At 36.9% G+C, this 21,361-nt stretch overlaps 1 long non-coding RNA gene across 1 annotated transcript; it reads left to right on the top strand.

Annotated features, from left to right (window-relative positions):
- The first annotated feature begins 313 nt into the window (after positions 1 to 313).
- Positions 314 to 20,626, top strand: LOC130455421 (uncharacterized). Its single transcript, XR_008913372.1, has 3 exons — positions 314 to 416; positions 8,515 to 8,553; positions 20,466 to 20,626. It is a non-coding gene; the product is annotated as an uncharacterized LOC130455421 (long non-coding RNA).
- Positions 20,627 to 21,361: the final 735 nt, after the last annotated feature.

Below are 21,361 nucleotides of genomic sequence, written 5' to 3'. Positions count from 1 at the left end.
TCCTAGCTGCCTGACCAGGAGAATAACCCAGAAACAAGCCGATCAACCTAAGCCCCACGAGCCATTATCCCTCTCTGCAACCTGGCTGTCTTTGAAAACTAGTATCGAGGCTGAGCCTGGGGGAGATTTTTGGGTTTTTTTAATGAAAACCTCCCCTCCCCTTCCCTCCTCTGTTTACCGCCTCCCAAACTCTTCCCCAACACACCTGGCCAAGTCGTCTGTAGTTTACACTCACCTCTTCTTCCCGCAGCCAACCACGCGAGACCATACGCGAGATTACCCAATCTCATTATTCTCTACATTTTGACAATACCCGGAAGCAGAATTTTCTACCATAACATACTCTTGTTCTACCAGACACGGTTGCATCTTAGCTGGACGGGGCAGTTTCCTTTGCTGAATCTACTCAAATCAAGGTATTTTTCTCTCATTGAGAGGAGAACAAGTTACCAGCTCTGATGGGCACAATAGAACCCAATTCCGCATTACTAAGGCTCGGAGAAAGAGGAGACATTGAAGAAGTTTCAGAAAAATAGGCAACCAATGACTGAAGAGTGTGTCATATTTAACAGAGCTGCTGAAATGTCCTAAACCCCACAATCCTCTTTTTTTGATTGGGTACGTCCATGGCTTGGACCACTACTTCATGGGGCTTCCTATATGTAATTCATTCTTCACTCTCCATATTTCTTTAGCTTGTCTCCAGTAGCCCTTCACTGTTTTTTTTAACTCATTAAAATTTTATTTCTTTTTTTACATATCAATACAATTTTTTTAACCCTTTCCTTCCATCTTGGAATCAATATTGTATATTGGTTCCAAGGAAGAAGAATGGTAAAGACTAGGCAATGGGGTTTAAGTGACTTGCCCAGGGTCACACAGCTAGGAAGAATCTGAGATCAGATTTGAATCTGGGACCTCCCATCTCTAGGCCTGGCTCTCAATCCACTGAGCTACCCAGATGCCCCCTCAAAACAATTTTTAATAGTTGTTTTCTGACTTTTTTGATCCACATTCTTTCCTTCCCTCCCACCTCTCTCCCTTTCCCAACACAGAAAGTCATATGATATAAGTTGTGCATGCCTTATCAAACAATGCATATTTCCATGTTCATTATGTTGTAAAAGAAGTCTTCCTTGTTTAATTTAACTAACTGCTCCATTTGAAGAGGACTTAGAGGACTTTCTTAAGATAAATGATTTAATACCAAGTCAAGTTTTATTTAATGGCCAACTGATTACCAGTTTCATTCAAGGGATAAACCAGATGCTTATCAAAGTTTTTTGTTACTATCCTATAATCTATTCCTCACAAAGTCCAAAAGGAAGAGAAATTCCTTGTTGCTTATAAAGTCCTCCTGTGCCAAGTACATCAAGCCTCAGAACATGTCTGAGCTTCTGAAATCGTATCTATAATAATACCAAAAATATTCAGCCTAACTATCCACAAAGGAAAACTCAAGTGGATGAAAATGGTATATTGTCTCTGTCATGCCTTCTGTTTTTTTTCCTTTGTTTGTTATAGACCCCCTGCTGATAAATTAGTTTCTCAATGTATATGACAGTAAATTAGAAGAAATTTCAGGGGAAAAAATTTTTAAATCCTGAATATTTGGTCAGATTTTTTAACTGGAAACAGTTTCACTAATGGGAGTTATTTTCACTATAATCACGAAGTATTTTTCTCTTAAATTATTCTCTCATGGAGCTGTGATCACAACCATCTCATCCACAATGGTCTTTTTAATGATACCCATTGCTACCCATTCATGTTTTCTCATCTCATGCATCTATTCTATTGTCTGTTTACGTTGATAAATTCTCTGTAGAGGTCTACACACTCTTTACATCAAATGGTTACCCATGGCATACATGGGATTAGTTTGCTTTTTCCAGTCATACAATATATTTTATGCTGCTTCCCTTACTTAAACTGCTGCTTACTTAGGTCACCCCATCCTTTCCTCTCCCATTAATTAATCAATTAATTAAGAATTTCGAACAAGCAAGCTCTTATTAAGTTCTGGTGAGGAACACTATGTAAGTACTTGAAATAGCAATAAAAAGGGAAAACATCCCTGTCCTCAAATAATTCACATTATTATAATAATTATGCATTGAGATATAAATAAATGGATGCAAGAAAGATACAGGGGAAGGTGCTATCTGCAAGAGCCTAGCAGATATGGACAAAGACAAGTTTTCTGAAGAAAATCACATTTAAGATAAGTCTTAAAGGAAACCAAGTATTCTAATAAGAGATGAGGAGAAAGAGCAGTCCAGGCACAAGGAACAATAGATGCAAAAGCATAGGAGAAAACTTTGAGGCCTGAACACCCATAATCAGGAGATATGATATGGATAGTAAGCCAGCTAAAGAGACTGTAAGGATGCATTGAATGTAAATAAGCATTGAAATCAGTAGTTAAAATGAGAAGAATCCAGGCTGAGATAACACAGCATATTTGTTCATTAACTAATTTGTTAATTAAAAATGATTAGTAACTTTGGAGATAGCAATTTAAGTTGAGTAATGTGGTATATGACCACATTATCCTGTATGATTTTGAATGATGCTTAGGAGTTTTATTGACCTTTTTGGGTTTTATTGTATAGACCCTTCATTATACACAGAGGCAGCTTAATATAGAAGAGAGAGATCTGGTCTCCAAGCTGTGAGGACCTTAGTTCAAATCCTACCTTGATCATACTAACTCTTTGACTCTAGCAATGTCTCAGGGCTCTGGACAGTTCCTTAAATGAAAAATTGCAAAGAAAGTGCTAATCTGAATTAGCAAAGGGAAATTACAATGCCTTTATACTCCCACAACCGAGCTCTTCCTTTTAACAGAGTAAGTTATATGAAATGAACAGATATAGTAACCTCATCTGACTTAAACGTTTCACACCAATAGTTTTCATTTCACTCTACCAAAATTAGGGGATCTTGATTTCTGGGACAGTCATTATGTTGAACCATAATTGAATATTTTTAAAGTATCATTTTTATTTGCAATAATTCAGTCCTTACATAGATTGTTCTGGTTCCATTCATTTTACTCTGCATTATTTTATAAAGTTCTTCTCAAGTTTCCCTGAAGTACTTAGCATTTTAATTTCTTGCCCTACTACTGTGTTCAACTGCTTTCATATACCATGATTTGTTGAGGCATTTCCTAGTCAATGGAAATTATATGTCTTTCTTTTTTTTTTTACTTTAAAAATGATGCAATATGTTTTTGGTCATATGTGAAACCTTTATTTCTTTTTCTATCATTAAGCAGCTTTGCTTTATGTTCAGGCTTGGGATTCTTTTAGGATAAAAAGTGTGATGATTTTTCTTTCATAGTTTCCTTAAGTCTTTTCCATAATACAGGTACCACTAACCTGCAGCTCCACTAACAGTGTACTAGCTTTTAAAAAAGATACCTGATTCTTAGACCTGGGTTTGTCTCAAGATGACTTTCTCATCTACTATTTCTAGGGAAAGCAACAGCTCCCAGAAATGCCAACTCCCAAGAAATGATTTAATTTCTTTGGCTCAATCCAGCTTATTGCTGAGTTCTCTAAGTGCAGATCTCAGTGTTAGTACAGGCAATTCCATGTCTAAAAATGTTGTGCCAGCACCTTTGTTAAGAGTGTAAAGATTGCAGGTGCAAAAATGAAGAATAACTTGATCTGTGAAGGGTCAGAGTGAGTTAGCAAGCTATTAACAGTTCTCATTTTGCAAAGGATGTATCAAGTTTAAGGGGGAACATTTATTACCTTCAAGCTGCTTATGAAGTGTCCTAAACTCACAATTTCATAGTCTTAGAAGCAGGCCGATAGATTGAGAAGCTTATTAGATTGTATTTGAATAACATGGGTCCCAAATCTGGCTCTGGCCCATTCCTACATATAGGATCTTAGGAAGTTCATGGTATCACAGTTTCTTTTATTTTTATTTTTATTTATTTTTATTTTTTAAAATGTTTTCCCATGTTCCCATGATTCATTTTCTTTTCCTCCCCTCTTCTCTCTTCCCTCCCAGAGTCAACAAGCAATTCCACTGGGTTGTACAAATGTTATCACTTGATACATATTTCCATATTATTCATTTTTGCTATAGAGCGATGATCACAGTTTCTTCATCTGTGAAGAAGGGGAAAAGAAAATGATTCTTTAAAGGTTTCCTTCTATCTCAAAATCCATGATCTTATTTTCTAAAAATTTGAGGACATTAATAAATATCTTTAAGTGCCAAAATGCAACTTGTAACCACCTTGGAGTATTTTAAACTTGTTGCTATATTTATTTATACAGTAGATACTTTGAAAGAGGAGGATCTTAAAGAAATAGCTACATCTCTAGCCAGAAAAAAAATTTTTTTTAAACCTTGGTAAGGCTATGACAGTCGGTAATGTAAAGTGAAAACAAAATTAAGTACTCATAATTGAGCTTTGAGAAATGAAAAACATAACACTTTCTTGGAGCTATTCTTTCAGTCAGTCTGGATTCAGAATAAAAAAGCCAAACAGTACATCTGTTTACATTGTCAAGGATATTCACAGTAAGAAGGGCTAGGAAACACATTTTTTAAATGAGAGTCTAGGATCCAGAGAATACCTGAGATTATACTAGGATTGCGATGTATGCTTTGGAAATTATTCTTTCTTTTTGGCAAAACAGACTACGTGGCTGTAGTTCATTTGCTTAATATTTGTTAAACACTCATAATCTATGGTGGTTCAGGGACTACTGCTGTGAGAGCTTGCTGAACACTTTTCAGGGCTGCTCATCCACCCGTGGAGTCTACCCTTCACCCAACTCTCACCTGTGACTCCAATGCCACTTTTCTGCATATGCCAACACTTTCTTTACAACAATGCCCAGTGTCCACACTTCAGAAACAGACTAAACCAAATTGAGGGTAACTGTCAAGCCTCAAACCCTTCAATGAGTTAGGAGGGTGCCTACCCCAGGCATGTGAAGACCTCCCTAAAAGAATGGGCAGATGAGAATGATTCCTTACTATAGTCATGAAGACAACTGAAGCAGGCGCTCTGTGGCACTTAGAGCTTGGGCAGACCTCAAAGATGCCCAGGTCCTCCACTATTTTGCAGACCATCCTTAGTCATCTTGCCAGTTGACTTGGATGACTCTGGAAGAGGGAATGAGACTGAAAACATTGTGCAATTTTGCCCCATTTAAGTCCATTCACAAGCAAGTCAAGGCATCACTGGTCTCCTTTGTAAACAAAGGATGAATAATAACATAACCTACACTAAAGGCAGCATGACTTAATGGGTAAATAGTGACTCAATAAGACAAAATTCAATCCTATATTTTGAATATGTGATTTTGAGGAAGTCCTGTAGCCTACCAGTGGCCTAAGCAACTCTCTATCACTCTGAGTGGAAGAGCAGAGTCCAATTGCATTGGTAGAAGAAGTTTCCCATTGATCACTCATTATGTCTGGACTTATGAGAAAGTCAAAAGTACCAGGCACTGCTACAAAGACAAACGGAGACCCAGATCCAACACTTAAGGGATTCACAGTCTAGTGGCAAAGGAGTGTTGGTATTATATGTTCAAATAAAGTATACAAAATATACTCTGTAATGTCAGGAGGGAAAAGTGATGGAGAAGACCTAAGACTCATGAAAAAAACAGAATTCTAAGAGCTTGGAAGTGAAGAAAAGATGTATTCCAGCAGAAGGGACAGCCTGTGTTTTTGTTTTGTTTTGTTTTGTTTTGTTTTTAGATAGAGAGGGGAGATCAGAGAATCACCGAGTTATAGTTGTAGGGGACCTTAGATACCATTTATTCCAACCTCTTCATTTTACAAATGAGGAAAAGAAGTCCAGGGAAGTTGGGGCTTCCCCAAGGTCATTCAGGAAGTGAGGATCAGAGATAGGATTGGAGCCCAGGTCCTCCGACTCCAAAGCCAGCGTTGTACTATTTGTTCAAGATAAAATGTTGTCTAAGGGGAGCAGCAAATGGTGTAACTACTACTTTTCTCTTTCATACACAGCAGATCAAAGAAAACTCACTGCATGGCTTTAGCGGCTGCTGGTATGTTCGCTAGTACTGTTAACTCTGGCCTTTCCTTTCCAGGATAAAGTGATTCAAGAAAAGCCAATTAAAGGACTCACCTTACCTAAAGATTCAGTTTGGTTCAATGTCCACTAACAAATCCTTTGAGGTCTTGTTTTGGATCAAAATATATTGGTTTATCCAAAATGGAGATTTTTCCACTTTAAACACAACTCACTGTTGAGTATAAGAGTCTCAAAATCCTGTGCTTTAAACAAAAGCAGTGCCACCTTGAAAGTCTATTCCAGCACAGAAAATATTTCAATACTCAAATCCCTTCACTCAGAGCTGCAACTAACAATTCTTATAACTGGGGAAATTTAGCTGTGTGTGTGTGTGTGTGTGTGTGTGTGTGTGTGTGTGTGTGTGTGTGTGTGTATGTTGGGGTGTAAGAAAGGATTGGAAATTGACATTCTTAGATCTAAGAAGGGTGTAGATCCTCACTGGGAGAGGAGGAAGCGTGTTCTCCCCAGAATCTAACTGCACCTCATTTTGGAGGTGGTAAGGGCTTGGAGGGTGTCCTTAGAAAAGGGGTGCTATAGTGATAGAACCTGGAGTGCAATGCATGGAAATGAAGGAAGCTCCTTTCATTTTTACATTCCTCTAACTTTTAAGGAATTTTCCCTTGTTTTGGTCCTGAATTTGAGTCTCCTGAACTTCCATCAATTGTTTCTTCTTCTGGTCTCTGGGGCCAAATGTCAAATGGAGCTCCTTTTCTACCTGACATCTCTTCAGATATTGGAAAACTACTACCTCTTAAAAGGCATTTTCATCTCTGGGGTATCAATATCCTCCATTTTGGGCCAGTTATCTCATTATCTGCATGCCCTATCCTTTTCTTGTCAATGTCCCTTCTAAAATATACTCTCTATAATTCGACTATATATGTGATCTGATCAGGATAGAACATTGCAGGATGATCAATTCCCTTGCTCTGGAAATGATATTTCCATGAACATAGCCCAAGGTCACATTAGCCCTTCTGGCTAAAGCATCACATGTTTTACTCTTATTGATCTAGCAAGCCACTAAAACCCCTCTGTCTCTTAAATGTAAACTACATTGGACTAATGTCTTCTCCATCCAGGTCCTGTGGTTGCTAGTTTCTCCACTGATAATATCTCTCATGGTCTATTTCATTCAACAGAATTCCCATAAAAGGGACAGGAAGTAGAAGATAAGAAATGATGGCTTTCAAAGCAAATGTTAATTCAACACTGTAATCAAATAATGTGTTTCTTTATGTCATATATGATTCCTAAGTGCTACACTGACAAACTAATGAGGGTAATGAAAGAGCAAGGTCACTAGAAACCACATCCCAAATTGATCAATTCCTAAAAATTCATGGTGGCCTAGAATACCACCTCAACTCAACATTATTTTACAAAATATTTTACACATTTCTGGACCCTCTACCCTGTGCCTTGATCTAGTTTCTAACAGAAATATACATATCTATTTATCCCTCCATCCACCTACCTCTCCATCTATCCTCCCATCTACCCATCCCCAAAAGATAGGGCATTCTTTCTGTTTCTTTCTTGCTTTCTTTCTTGCTATCTTTCTTTTTCCTTCTTTCTATTTTCTTCTTCTTCTTCTTTCTTTCTTTCTTTCTCTTTTTTCTTCCTTCCTTCCTTCCTTCTTTCTTCCTTTCTTTCTTTTTTCTTTCATTCTCTCTATCCATCTACACATTCATCTATATATCTGCATTATCTATATATCCACATATCATCTGTATATACTTAACCATCTATCTAAAATTGCTCATCTACAAAGTTTTTAGCTTGGTGGTATGCCTAGAGATCACTGGAGTCCTAATAACTAGATAGAAATACTTAACTCATATTAGCTACATAACCAGGGACATTAAACATAATTTCTGAGAACTTATCTGTAAAATGAATCCAGTCATACCTGCACTACTTTTATGAGTGAGATCCTTTGAAAACTCTAAGATATAACATAAACACCAGTTTTTTTATCATTATTGTCTTTATAAATCTATTTCAGAGTTTGAAAACAACTTTTGTTGTTATTGTTTAGTCATGTCTAACTCTTGGTGACCTCATGGACCTTAGCTAGCCAATGGATTTTCTTGTCAAGGATACTAGAAAGGTCTGCCATTTTTTTCTCCAATAAATCCTTTTGTCTAGCAACCAGAGGTTAAATGACTTACCCAGGTCACATAACTAGGAAGAGTCTGAGACAAGATCTGAACTCAGATCTTCTCTGACCCCAGGTCTAGCACTCTATCCACTGAAACACTTAGACACTTAGTTAACTCCTTTGGAGATAACAGGTAAGATGAAATGGATGGGGGAACATTCAATTAGGATAACTATTTTTATGAGACTTTTTTTGAAAGTGAAACCAGAAGAAATGTTAACAAACTTAAAAAAATGAATTAACCTTTTTTGTCTTTCTATCTCTCTGGCAGAATTATCCAGTCCAGGCCCAAATCCCCTTGAAGATTCTGGTAAGTTCATTATTACCTCTCCCATATTTCCTTTTCCATGTATATCAAACCCTTATGTGAAATGCATTCCCCCAGTTAAACATGTTAATGGAATGTCAACTTTCACAATGAAAAACTCAACTTCCTTTCAAATTAATTCATTACAAATTGAACTAATAGTTAAACATCTTTTATGGTTCAGAAAATAAAAAGGAAGGAATGAAACAATATTTACTTATTGGCTACTATATGTTAAAGCTGCATGCTTTACAAATATCTCATTTGAACTTTACAACAATCTTGAAAGGTAGGTTATTAATCCTAAATTTTGCAGTTGAGGAAACTGAGGCAAAAATTAAGTGACTTAACCAGATTCATATAACTAGTGAGTATCCTGGGTGGAATTTGAACTCAGATCTTGCTGACTTTAGTGCCAGTACTCTATCCACTATGCTGCATGGTTGCCTCAAGATGTAGACTTAACTCATCACCACAACACACTGGTGGCTATGCTGAGATGAAAGCAAACTTTTATTAACAACTACTTTGTGCACTTTGTGGGATACAAAAAATTGAAAATCCCTGGCTCAGTGGATTGAGAGCCAAGTCTAGAGGAAGGAGGTCCTGGATGCAGATTTCACACTTTGTAACTGTATGGCCCTGGCAATTCCCTTAATCCCTATTGCCTAACCCTTATCACTCTTCTGCCTTGGAACCAATATATAGTATTGATTCTAAGATGGAAAGTTAGGGTTTAAAAATAATAAAAAAGACTATCCCTGCCCACAAGCAACTTCATGATCTAGTTGGAAAGAGTCAAAGAACAATAGTCAATGGAAACCAAAAAGGAATCCCTATTATACTGTACAAGCCAGGTAAACATCATCCTCTTATTAAAGGCTTCCAAAGAGAGTGAACCCACTCTCTCCTGAAGCAGTTCTAAACAGGAAATAAGTTTGGGGGAAGAGACAAGCATTTGAAAAGCTCAATAATAATGGGAATAAATTAACTAATTATATCAGTGAAAGGGAGGGACCCCCAGAGGGGACACTCTTTCTATGAAGCAAATTGTTACCAGTTTACCACTTAGGAGATAGCCCTAAGAAGTTTCCTTGAGAAACACAGAGTTTAACTGACCTATCTAGATTTGAATACTCCAAGGGACAAGTTCAGGACTTTAATTAACTATAGCTTTCCTGACTTCATGGACAAAATTCCACTGGACAGATTCCATCAGTCATACAGGCAAACCCCCAGGGCAAGAATCTGGTCTGGTGGACTACTAATTCCTCTGTAACTTTTAGTCCTAGAGTTACCTGGACCCTTGAAAAGTTGTGACTTGTCTATCACTTTTCCAATGATGTATCAAAGACAGGACCTGAACCCAGTACTATCTACTGTAAAATGATGCTATTCATTTCTTCAACTCATCTCTCTCCAAGACCTATCATAGCAGTATGATCATAGTGGGACTCTAAACTAGTTGTTGAGGATGTGGATGAAGGATGAAACAGTCACTCAAAAGATAAAGATTAGTCACTTTAAGAATTTTCAAAACTCTTAATATTTTGAAAAGATTGGACCCATTATTTCAGTGGTATAGATAAATCTTCATAAGGACACTCCTACCAGTGAACTCTTCTGTTTATGTTTTTAATGAATTTCTAGGGGGAACTGGGGTATCAATCAATCAGTGAGCATTTATTGAGTAGTGGTGGACACTGTGGGGGTTGCTAGAGTTAGAAAGAATGAAATAGTCCTAATTTTCAAAGATTTTCCCAGAGCACATAGGTAGCATGTCAGAGGTGGTATTGAACTCTAGGTCTTCCTGATTCTGACACTGGTTTTCTCTTCATTACCCCTCACATTCTCCCTATGTACTTTCTGGGAACAGGTCTTATACTAACCACTTCAAAAGTATCAGTATTTTAAATGACTAACAACTCTTCTGGGACCAATCACCCAACTCTTCATTAAACCTGGAGATTGAAGTCCTTAGAGGGTAAATTAGTAACTATTCAAATTGGAGTTCCCAGGGTAACCCCTGAGAAATTGTGGCTTCTAATACCGTCATAGCTCATGAGCCCCCATGCAAATGGGACAATCCCATACAAATATTTACAATTCCATGGTCAAAGTCAGCTCAAAATTAAGACATGATGGTAAAAAGGAATTTATGTAAGAAAAATATGTCACCAGAGGGCAAACTCACAACTCCTGGTTACTGTAGGTCCTCTTTTGGATCTATAGCCAGAACTCTCCATAGTTACAAGTGGACTCTGAAATTTGAAGTTGCTTCTTTTCTTATGTTGCTATGTTTGTCCTCAAGGAGTCTTTAATATGTTTCTGCTGCCAGCTGGACATGTTGTCTCAAAATTTTCAATCAATAGAAGCCAGTGCATTTTTTTTCTCTATCTTCTCCTTTCCCCAACCTCAAGAAGAGTTCCTACTCAGAAACTTCACTCAAAATGGAATATTCAACTCCCAAACTGAAATATTCCACCTCTGGAATGGATTATATTGAAATGAGGAACTTTTAACCTATCTTTGCTATTTTAAAAATGCCAGAGGTCAAAATTGGGTCATTAATGCACTGTTGGTGGAGTTGTGAATTAATTCAGCCATTCTGGACAGCAATTTGGAACAATGCCCAAAGGGTTTTAGAGGACTGCCTGCCCTTTGATCCAGCCATAGCACTGCTGGATTTATACCCCAGAGATAATAAGGAAAAAGACTTGTACAAGAATATTCATAGCTGCGTTCTTTGTGGTGGCAAAAAACTGGAAAATTAGGGAATAACCTTCAATTGGGGAATGGCTGAACAAATTGTGGTATGTTGGTGATGGAATACTATTGTGCTCAAAGGAATAATAAAGTGGAGGAATCCATGGGAACTGGAATGACCTCCAGGAATTGATGCAGAGTGAAAGGAGAAGAACCAGGAGAAGATTGTATATAAAGACTGATGCACTGTGGTACAATCGAATGTAATGGACTCCTCTGCTATCAGCAATGCAATGATCCAGGGCAATTATGAGGGACTTATGAGAAAGAACACATCCAGAGGAAGAACTGTGGGAATAGAAACACAGAAGAAAAGCAATTACTTGATCACATGGGTCAGTAGGGATATGATTAGGGATGTAAGACTCCAAACGAACACCGTAGTACAACTATGAATAATATGGAAATGGGTCTTGATCAATAACACTTGTAAAATCCAGTGGACTTGTGTGTCAGCTACAGGTGGTTGGGAGGAAGGGAGGGAAAGAACATGAATCTTGTAACCATGGGAAAATACTCTTAATTAATTAATTAAATAAAAATTTCCAAATTTAAAAAAATAAAAAAATAAAAAATAAAGCTGCCAGAGGTATAGTTAGCTTCTTTTGTTAGCCAATAACTCCTTTTCTCCTTGTAACTTAGCCAAAGAGGTTCCCATCCCAAGATATAAACAATTTTGAATACATACCATGTCTCCTCATAGATTGATTCTAGAACTCCATCAACGAAGTGTTTTCAACTGATAGACATATCAGGAGATTGGTCAACTTATTCATTAAGGTTAATGGTAATGGAATTCCACTCCTCACTTATGGAATATGAACTAATATGTACTCTTCCTAATGAGCAGAGCATTTCGTTCAGGTACTCAAAAGTGAAAACTATATATTCCCATAATATACTCAGTGTCTGATTCTCAAAATTATAATCATAGACCTATACCTGAAAAGGAACTTAAAGGTCGTGAAACTTTAAAAAAAAATATTTTACAGAAGAGAAAATTAAGGCCCATGACTTTTAAATGGCTTGTCCAAGATTACCTAGGTACTAAGCATCAGAGGTGGGATTTAAACCCAGGTCCTCTGACTTCAGAATCCACCCTATACTCACTTCATTGTTAAAATCCTCACCATCATGAAGTTATCCCCATTATTCTTAATAGTTGGTAGTGGTCAAGAGGGGAAAAGCAAGTAGACAAAAAGCTGGTGAGTTCTCCTAAAACTTATTCATACAAAGACTCATCCAGGAAGCTATCATCATATTAGACCAAAGTTTGGGGAGGGCAACCTAGGGAAGGAAATAGTTCCAATAGCAGACAAGACATTCTCTTCTGTCTTTACTAGTAAATTAGACTCTCTGGTCCAACTTGGGATGAATTTGGAGGGTAAATTCTCCTACTAGAACCATTGGACAGTCCCTCCTTTTGGGGAGCTTCTGACCGCACAATCTCACCTTTCCTTTTTATTAGAAACTAGTTAGAGATGGGATTCGGCAAAACCAAAACTCTGCTGCCCCACCATAATAAACTAAGGATGGAGGAAGTCATCATTCCAGGCAACTAACAAGTCACTCAGACCCAGCTTCTGGAATCTGGTTCTTTTGTTCTGTCAGTTTGAAGAGAACAGCACGGGTGATATCATTTAGAATGGAGTTCTTTTAAAGCTTTCACTCAGGAAAAGCAACCTGAGCTCTGGGGGTAGAGCTTAGCTCAGAAAAAGAAAGAGAAAGCAAGTTTGCATTGACAGCTTGATCCCAGAGAGAGGTGGCTGGCGGCTTGTCTAACAGGTCCTCTGGGTCTGGATGAGGCAGAGACAGAGTAGCAGTCATATTAAGTGAATGCACGCTGCCAATGTTAAAGGGACAATTACCATGATTCTGCCTAGCTCACTGTTTGCTACTGCTGTTTCCTTCAATAAGGCCCCTTTTCACTTGCCAATTGGAGCTTGTCAGGCAACAATATTTCTCATGCACAAAACACAGATGAAAATGCCCTTGTGTTTTTAATACATTTATAGTTGTTAACAATAGCACTCCGCTGTCAGAGGGGGGTTTGCTCTTGTTACGAATGCAAAACAGGTGCATGAAACAGTGTGCCATGGCTTCTGGGTTCTGTAGCTTGAGGTTATTGGGCATCTCCCCAAACAGAGGAAAGTTTGTCCAGTGTGGTCCTGTGGTCCATAGTGAAATGGCTCAATTCCAAAGAAAATAACAGGTCGTAATGGATCTCTTTCTGATAACTGGGAAAATGGCAATGGTAGAAGAAACAAGAAGGGAAGGAAGAGAATAATAATGATGACAATGACAACGATGATGACGATGATGACGATGATGATGATGATGATGATGATGATGATGATGATCTGGCTTTTGTGTAACATTTTAAGGTTTTTCAAAACATTCTGAGATGATAGGATCAGGCAACTAGAGCTGGAAAAAGCCTCAGTGCCTTCTAGTCCACTCCCACTTATAATTTTAGAGATGAGGAGACTCAGGTTCACCCACATTGAGTGACTCTCCCATGGTTACCTAGATAATAAGTGTCAAAGGCAAGATCAACTCCTTTGACCCTGTCCAAAAATTAACTTAGTGGGGGCACCTGGGTGGTTCAGTAGATTGAGAGCCAAGTCCAAAGACAGGAAGTCATGGGTTCAAATTTGATCTCAGACACTTCCTAGCCCTAGTGTGCCTCTGGGCAAATCATTTAACCCCCATTGCTTAGCCCTTACCACTCTTTTGCCTTAGAACCAATACATAGTATTGATTCTAAGAAGGAAGGTAAGGGTTTACCTTTTAAAAAAATTAACATAGTATTCTGCATTTTCCTGTCTTGGTCAAGGCATTTATTTTTTACTTGTATACCCAAGTTGAGAACTGGCCCACAAATAAGCAGGTTTCTCACAAATATAATGTGGCTGATCAATTTATAATTTTACAACTCAGTTATGGGGACAAAGAAATAAATTGGAAGTCATATGGCAATGTTGAAGGAGAAAAGTACAATTAGGAAATTGATGAAGAACTAGTTACCGGGACATAGTGCCTCAGTTGTAATGGAAACATTCTACAAACAATTATTATAAGTTGATTGGTTGCTTTCCATTGCTCTGTCCAAGGAAAAACTCTTTCCCATAGATTCAGATTTCCCCATAGGTTTTTTTTCAGGTCAACAATACTTATTCTGCTCATAGGCAATTCTTAATAGTGATATGAATTTCTCCAGAAGAATGAGTAAGACAGGAATAAAATCCTGTTTCCAGCATCCCCACAAAAATTGGCTGAGATTAGCACTGCAGGTGTTATTAACTGAGGCAGTGTGGTATAGTAGAAAGAATGACTCGTTTGGATTCAGAATGTTTGTATTAAAGTATAAGGTTTGTCACTTGTTACCTGTTGGACCTTGGATCAGAGCTTTAGTTTCTTCATCTATCAATTGAGGGACTTTTAAGGTTGCTTGAAGCTCTCAATCTAGGATCCAATGATGCCCATTTTATGAATGAGAAAATGGAAATTTAGAGGATTGAGTGATTTACCCATGGTTATACAACAAGTAAGCATCAGAAATAGGATTCAAACTTTAGTCTTCCTGATTCCAGGCATGGGTCTTTAAGAACGATGGCAAGCTACCTTTTGCCTCAATACAGAAATCGTCTTTAGATCTTAGCACCCAAGAATTGGTCATCTAAGCCATGCTGAACTTAGTAGCAATTGGAGGACAAATGAAAAGATCACTGAATATAGAGGCAAAAAGCCTGGTTTCAAATCTTCCTTGTGTTCTCTTACCACCTGTGTGATTTAGGTGAGGCCACTTCATCTGTCCAAGTCTTGGTTTCCTGACTTATAAAACAAGAGAGTTGGTCAGATTATCTCTAAGACCCAGTCCAGCTCTTAAGTCCTATGAAGCCTATGAATTTCTAATGCACTGGAAAAACTAGACCTCTCTGCTTTCAAATCTCTCTGCCTTATTATCTTTACTTGAAGAATAAAAAAAGAAAAGAAAAGTGTAATTCTAATACCTATTTCTCAAATATGAAAGAGATTCTGTTTCCCACTGGAAGCAGCAGAGGCTGTTTGCTCATTGCTGGAACTTGAAAACAGTTTAACAGAAGAATATTGTGAACCAGTAATCATAGATAAAAAAAAAAAAATTAGATGGGACCTCAGAGGTCATCAAGGACAGCTCCATTTTACAGATGAGAAAACTCATGCCCATGGAATTGAAGTGGTTTTTCCAAGCTCCCTCAGGAAGGCAGCTAGGTGGCTCAGTGGATTCAAAGCCAGGCCTAGAAATAAGAGTTCCTAGTTTAAAATCTGACCTCAGACATTCCTTGGCTGTGTTTAAACCTCCATTGCATAGCCCTTACCACTCTTCTGCCTTAGAACCAATTGGTTCTAAGACAGAAAGTAAGGGTTGTTGTTTTTAATAGTCACTTTTCCAAAATAAAATGAATTAGTAATTTTTAAAAATATCATTTGGGGTAGATAGGTGCCTTAATGGATGAAGAATCAGATCTGGAGACAGGAGGTCTTGAGTTCAAATCTAGCCTCAGATACTTCCTACCTGTGGGACACTGGGAGAGTCACATAGCCCCATTTTCTAGCCCTTACTGCTCTTCTGCACTAGAACTAATGCACAATATTGATTCTAAGACACAAGGTAAGGGTTTTTGGTTTTGGTTTTTTTTTTTTTTTAATTAAAAAAAAAGCAATAAGTCAGTGGTTCAAGATTCAGACTCTGAATCCAAACCCATTGTCCTTTCCATTATAACAAACTAGCAAATATTCAGGTTTTCTGAAACAGTGTGTTCCAGTGTGAAAAGAGAAATCTGAAATAAAGTTAGAAAGATAGTTTAGATTATATTCATGAAGCATTTAGCATAATATTGGCATGTAGCAGGCACTATATAAGTGCTTAGTCCTTTCCCTTCCCTTCCCTTCCCCAAGATAATGGCATTATCAGCTGAGAATTTGGAAATGAAGCATGTAGCAGATAGTGTTTGAGCAGAGTTTTGAAGGAAACTGAAGATTCTAAGAAGTACGGATGAAGAGGAAGAATGTTCTAGGTGCATGGGACAACCTGAACAAGGGCAGAGAGATAGAACCTGGCATGTTATATGTGAGGATCAATAAGAAGATCAGTGTGGACACACCATACAGTGCACGAAGGCATGTAGTCTATATTATATAAGTCTGGAGGAGTGAATTGGAACAAGGTTCTTATTGTGAAACCAAAGAGATTATATTTGACCCAATAGAAAGCCATTGAATCTTATGGAACAGTTGAGTTGGTATGGTTCGACCTATGCTCTAGGGATGTGCTGAACTGTACCCAGAACTTAAAAAGACAAGGAGATCAAACCAGATCCTATTTGGTAAATTATGGTTTACTCTTAAAGATTCCAAGCTGATCCTTGTGACAAAAAAATCCCTCTAGAGTTAATATTCCCCCAGTGAAAGTAGAATTATGAATCATTAAACTCCACAAGAACTTGAGAATTAGAAATCCAACTGGCCCAAAGGACAACAGAACCAAACACAATAGGTTTGAGTCAAGTGGGACATATTATCAATGACACCTTGAGCCCAGTAGCTGGAGTAAAATATCTCAAGGACATATATGACCAGAAAAGGAAGTGGGCTAATCAGAGGAGAATGAGCAAGTTATAGTCCTGGTACTGTGCTAGCATCATTAAAATATTTAACTCTAAGATAGCATCCAGTGCACTAAACAGGACTTCTCAGAATTCAAACCAGAGTGAGATGGCATGGATAAGCTGAGATTTGCACCAATAGCACTGAAGAAAATTTCCTTCATTACACACTGAAAAATATAATGAAATTAATGACATCAGAGACCAGTGAACCACAGAATGCTGGAGCTGGGAGCTTAGACATCATCTCTAAGCCATTATCCTTCCCTTATTTGAAAGATGAGGTAATTATTTTGTTTGTCTTGTTTATCTTTGCTTATCTAGCTATCTATTTATATTCTCAATATATACTATATATTTTGCTGACTATATTTTAGCAAATTTTAATTCCTTTTTACTATCATCCCTAAGTTCAAATTCAGCCTCAGAAACTTCCTGGTTGTGTGATCTTTGGCAAGTCACTTAACTTCTTTTTGATACTTGAGAAGGAAATGGCAAAACCCCTCCAGTATCTATGCCAAGAAAACACCACAGATAGAGGACCATGGGGTCATGAAGACTTGGACACGACTGAAACAACTGAACAACAATACTACCTTCCAGAAAAAGAGAGCTGTGGTAGGAACTCAACTCTTGTATTTCCCATGGAAAAGGAAATTTTTACAGGAAAATGAACAAATAGTACAATGGAAGCAATAGAAATGGGCTTTTGGAAAACATCCTGTCATGGGAGGAGTTTTCATTTTAGCATCTAGGACTAAAAAAAAAAAATATAAAACTTTAAGTGTTTCACCATATTCCAGTAAATTGATTTTGGAAACTTTTCCCTTTCTATGTGCATTAGCCTACTTAATAGTCTAGAAGGCAAAAGGATGAACAATTTAGAATAAGCACACCAGGGATCCTTCGCCCAAGTATATGTTATATATTAATAAGGCAAAGTCCATTTCAGAATTCGTGTTTCTGTAACTTGATTGTATTGGCAGTTGGAGATCTGTAATGAGATAGACAATTAGTTCTTAAAAGCAGGGAGGAATACTTATTCCTGAAGTGTTGGGTAGACTTTTTTGCTTTTTGTTAAATTGCATTTTGCTTGAAGAAATTTCTGCAATGTTCATTGAAATATGAAATAATGCCACACATGTGTTTATTACTTTAGTATTCAGTCCAACCTTAATTTTTACCCCTTACAGTATTTAAGTGAATATTGTAATAGAGTGAAGGATCAATGATTTGTGAGCTGTGTCTACTGCTTCCATTTAAAAAAATTATTTAGGTTCTTTAAAAATGCATCATGTTATAATGTGTTCATTTTAATGAGTTCAATAATTAGAAACATAAATACATAAATCCAAATCCAGCCTCTAACATATACTATACACTGTGAGCTACAGGAAACTTTTCAAGATATATATTAAGATGTTTTATTATTTTCTTATTTATAATATTATCTATAATTAATATATTTTAAGATATATACATAAAGAAAGATTGTGATCTTCATGTCTCAAACCAATAAAATCAAAGAGCTTCAACAGGCCAACAATTAATATTCGTAGAAAATCAAAGAACAATGTGACTTATCACCCTCTCTCTGAGTGACACTTTTTCACTGTTGTCATCACTGTGGCAAGGGATAGGATGGAAGAGGACCAAGGACTGGGGTGAATATCTGTTTCTTGATCGAGGTTAGTCATCAGTGGCCAACTTCAAACCAACAAATGCCCCAACACTTAGCTAAGCTCCTCCTTGGGTGATAGTCAAGTATGAGATGGGAAATGTTGCTCCATGGATATCTTCCATCTATACGATCTAAATATTTTTATTATTAAATATACAGGCAGATATATGCACACATATAAAAACAGTAAAGATTATTAAATAGTTAACAGTTTCAAATGTCACCCAAACTTTGGGGACACTGATGTGTATATGATATATAAATCTGTGAATATATGTGAATATCTTTAAGTTGTTTCACTCATGTCTGACTCACTGTGACCTCATTTTGTGCTTTCTTGTCAAAGGTACTGGAGTGATTTGCCATTTCATTTTCCAGCACATTTTACAGATAAAGAAACTAAGGCAATCAGGGTTAAGTAATTTGCCCAGGGTCACACAGCTAACACATCTCTCAGGCCAGATTTGAATTCAGGTATTCCTGGCACCAAGCCTGTTACTCTATTCACTGCAACACCTAGCTGCCCCATGTCTGTGTATATATATATATATATATATATATATATATATATATATATATATATATATAAGCGTATATTGTATATATGTGTATATATATTTATATTAATAATGATTAATAATATATTTTCTATTAAATATATATTTAAATCGATACATGTATATATTATAAATATAATTATATATTACATATAATGTATAATATAAATAATATATTTTAAGATAACTATAATATTAATTTACAAATAAATATAATATAAACAATATATTAAGTATGTGTTAATTATATATTACATATAATGTATAATATAAATAGTAATTTGTAACATATAGAATATTATACATTATATATAATATATAAATATACTTATGTGTTTATATAGCTTTAAATATATTAATATAAAATATGTTATTAATTATAAATATATTTGAGTATTGTATTAATATTACACCACATTGGGGACCAAATTAAAGTGTAGATTTTCCAGGGGTAGTTAGGTGACATGGTGAATAGAGAGCTGGGCTTGAAGTCAGAAAGACATGTTCAAATCAGGTCTCAAGTTGCTTAGCCCTTTTTGCCTCAGTTTTCTCATTGATAAAAGAGCTGTAGAAGAAAATAGCAAATTATTCCAGTATTTTTGACAAGAAAACCCCAAATGGGTTCCCAAAGAGTCAGAAAGTAGTGAAATGATTGAACAATAACTAGTGTGTCCAGGAAAAGGTCACCAAGATGGCAGAAGACCTAAAGATTATATCATATGATGATTTCTTGAAAGAACTAGCATGATTTAGCCCAAAGGAAACATTTCAGTCCTGTCACAGGAAAGAAGCATTGTTTTATTTGGCCCCAGATGGCAAAACAAGAAGCAAAGTTACAAAGATGTACATTTTGACTTGATGTCAGGAAAATATTCCAATATTTTCAGTCCAAAGTACATTGAGTATCCTGAGGAGAAAATAGGTTTCTTCGAACTGAATTTCTCCCAGCAAAGGTTGAAGAACCTTGAATGCCAGGTAAGGACTAGACAAGGCTGTGCCATATCACTTTCAACAGAGAGATTCTATGTTCTGTGAACTTAATCCTAGCCTAACCATCATGGCAGAGCAGGTTCATACTTTGTTTCCCAAAGGCAAGGACACTAAGAATTCATTGTCTTTGTTCATAAATAACCAAGAAATCTAAGAATATTGGATTTGAAATTCCAAAGCATAGTGAAAAGGCCACTGGCTTCTCAGGTCCCTTTGGGATCTGTAGCTATGATCCTATGACAGTGAAGTCAATATCCCCCTTGCTTCTCCCAGGTGAAATCATATAGTGCTAAATAGAGAAAATGAAACACAGGCAAGCAAGTTCCTTAACTAAGAGGGGAAAGAAGTAACAGCAAAATCCAAGGCAAGTATGAATCACATTCAATCTAATACTATTTTTTTAAGATTCAAGAATCTATAAATATCACTCTACAGGAAGGAAGGCAGGCAGGAATGAGAGAAAAGAGGCAGTGGGAGAGAGGAAAAGGGAGAGAGAAGGAAGGAAGGAAGGAAGGAAGGAAGGAAGGAAGGAAGGAAGGAAGGAAGGAAGGAAGGAAGGAAGGAAGGAAGGAAGGAAGGAAGGAAGGAAGGAAGGAAGGAAGGAAGGAAGGAAGGAAAGGAGGGAGAGAGGAAGGGAAGGAAGGAAGGACAGAAGGAAGAAAGGAAGGAAAGAAGGAAGGAAGGAAGGAAAGAAGGGAGGAAGAAAGGTAAGATAGAAGGAAAACTACAGGAAAAAAAGGGGGGCAAAGCAAAAAAAGTTGGAGGGGAAAAATACAAGGTTTTCTTTGATGTATACATAAAGAATCTGGAAACTCAGGCATGATTATGGAATCTTCACTTTTTTACAGTTAAAAGTAATTTTAAAGCAAAAAGAACATAAACAATACACACTGACTCTTGACACTCCATTGCTTTCTTAAACTAGAATAATAAAAATTTGCAAATGAACAAAAGAGTGGGAGGTAGATATCTGATTTACAATGTTTTTGAGATAAAGAACACTATAAAAAAAGATCAATGTGAATAATAAAGCATTGTTAACTGAGTCATGACACTTCTATTCTCAGGGAAGATTTGAACGCTAGAACTCTGCAAATGAGCACCTTGTGCCACCTTCAAAGTGGGAGGAAGACATATAATTATAATTCTGAAAGTAAAGAGAATTCAAG

This window comes from Monodelphis domestica, chromosome 7 (assembly GCF_027887165.1).
Source record: "Monodelphis domestica isolate mMonDom1 chromosome 7, mMonDom1.pri, whole genome shotgun sequence".
Classification (NCBI taxonomy): domain Eukaryota; kingdom Metazoa; phylum Chordata; class Mammalia; order Didelphimorphia; family Didelphidae; genus Monodelphis; species Monodelphis domestica.
The sequence above is the reverse complement of the archived record's forward strand: the minus strand, read 5'-3'. Positions and strand labels throughout refer to the sequence as shown.